This window comes from Austrofundulus limnaeus, unplaced genomic scaffold (genome assembly GCF_001266775.1).
Source record: "Austrofundulus limnaeus strain Quisiro unplaced genomic scaffold, Austrofundulus_limnaeus-1.0 Scaffold1477, whole genome shotgun sequence".
NCBI classification, from domain to species: Eukaryota; Metazoa; Chordata; class Actinopteri; order Cyprinodontiformes; family Rivulidae; genus Austrofundulus; species Austrofundulus limnaeus.
In genome coordinates, this window is record NW_013953879.1 from 42,958 (window position 1) to 45,371 (window position 2,414).

The following is a 2,414-nucleotide window of genomic DNA, read 5'->3' on the forward strand; positions in this document are numbered from 1 at the left end:
GGTGACTAATCAAACAAATAAGGGGCAGCTGGACTGAGACACACTGGGGAACATAGAAACACAAGGAAAACCAAGGTGAAAACTGACAAATCATGACAGTCAGGACTGTGAGGACGTCATGACTGTGAGAACGTCAAGACCATGAGGACGTCAGGACTTTGAGGATGTCAGGACTAGTGTTGTAGTCAAGACCACCTAACCCGAGACCATTGTCAAGACCAAGACCACAGTGTCTCGAGACCGAGACAAGACCAAGACTTTTATGGTTTGGACCAAGTCGAGACCAAGACCAAGGGAGGGTGAGACCGAGACAAGACCAAGACTTTTAGGGTTTGGACCAAGTCGAGACCAAGACCAAGGGAGGGCGAGACCGAGACAAGACCAAGACCAGATGAAAAAAATAATGTGTCCTAAAAGATGGAGTATTCTGTACACGTGTACAGTGGGTGAAAAAGTATTTTGTCTCTCATAGTTGAGGTCTAACTATGATGTCAATCATAGGCCTCTGTCATCTTTTTAAGCGGGAGAACTTGAACAATTGGTGCTGACTAAATACTTTTTCCCCCACTTTGGTTAACTTAATATACAGAGCTAATATTGACTAAATCTTTGTGTGAGGGCAGAGGAAAGAATTTTGCTACAGAGGCAGATTGTTAATGTTAGTGACGATAAAAGTTTGACGTTGTCTAACATGTTCTCATGTCATACACGTTGACGCGTCCGTCCTTGCCGCCCGCGGCTTTTCCGGGTTGCATCACGTCTGAGGTTAACATGAGAGCTCAGGATTAATGGTTAACTTTAGGGTCTGTGTTCAGGGATAGGCTAATAGAAGTTAAATTTAGGATCTGGGATGGTTAGTTTCGCGCAATCCTAGTCTTGTAAAAAACTACGACAACGCACTCATCCTCCTACACCTCATCTCGTACAGAACAGACGTTGGGGGTGGGGGTACCCCCAGCATCAACTTATTGACGCTTGGTCAGTCCCAGCCCAAAGCGTCAATACCTTGATGTGGGGGCATGAGAACGGGCTCCGTTGTCCCCACCGTCTCTGAAAGTGAAGCACTGCCAAATTTACAAGTTGCTCTACGATTTCTCCTGGTTGTTGTTGTTTTACAGTGATATTATTTATGAATAATGTAGCCAAATGTTTTACTTCAATTTTGAAGACATCCTTTACCACTCCCAGAGAACCACGGCTCACTTTCCAGGGAGTGCTGCGTGCGAGTCCTCAATGTCCGAGACCGAGACGAGTACAAATTCTGTCGAGTCCGAGACGAGAGTAAGACCATCAAAAAATGGTCTTGAGACCGGTCTTTAGACCAAGACCGGTTTCAAGTACTACAACACTAGTCAGAACTGTGAAGACGTCAGGACTGTAAGGACGTCACGACTCTGAGGATGTCATGACAGTGAGGACGTCATGACTGCGAGGAGTTCAGGACTGTGAGGACGTCATGACTCTGAGGACATCATGACTGTGAGGACGTCTTGACTGTAAGGACATCAGGACTGTAAGGATGTCATGACTCTGAGGACATCATGACAGTGAGGACATCAAGACTGCGAGGACTTCAGGACTGTGAGGACGTCACAACTTTGAGGGCGTCATGACTCTGAAGACATCACGACTGTAAGGACGTCATGACTGTGAGGACTTCAGGACAGTGAGGACGTCATGACAGTGAGAACATCAAGTGCGAGGACGTCAGGATAGTGAGGACATCAGGACTGTGAGGACATCACTATTGTGACAATGTGACAAAATACAGTCCAGAGAATAGGACCAGGATGTGGTACAGGCAGGACATTTAGACCATGATGTGGTACAGGCAGGACCTTTGGACCATGATGTGGTACAGGCAGGACATTTAGACCATGATGTGGTACAGGCAGGACCTTTGGACCATGATGTGGTACAGGCAGGACCTTTGGACCAGGATGTGGTACAGGCAGGACATTTGGACCATAATGTTGTTCAGGCAGGACCTTTGGACCATGGTGTGGTACAGGCAGGACATTTGGACCAGGATGTGTTACAGGCAGGACATTTGGACCATGATGTGGTACAGGCAGGACCTTTGGACCATGATGTGGTACAGGCATGAGATTTGGACCAGGATGTGGTACAGGCAGGACATTTGGACCAGGATGTGGTACAGGAAGGACATTTGGACCAGGATGTGGTACAGGCAGGACCTTTGGACCATGATGTGGTACAGGCAGGACATTTGGACCAGGATGTGGTACAGGCAGGACATTTGGACCAGGATGTGTTACAGGCAGGACATTTGGACCATGGTGTGGTACAGGCAGGACATTTGGACCAGGATGTGGTACAGGCAGGACATTTGAACCATGATGTGGTACAGGCAGGACATTTGAACCATGATGTGGTACAGGCAGGACATTTGA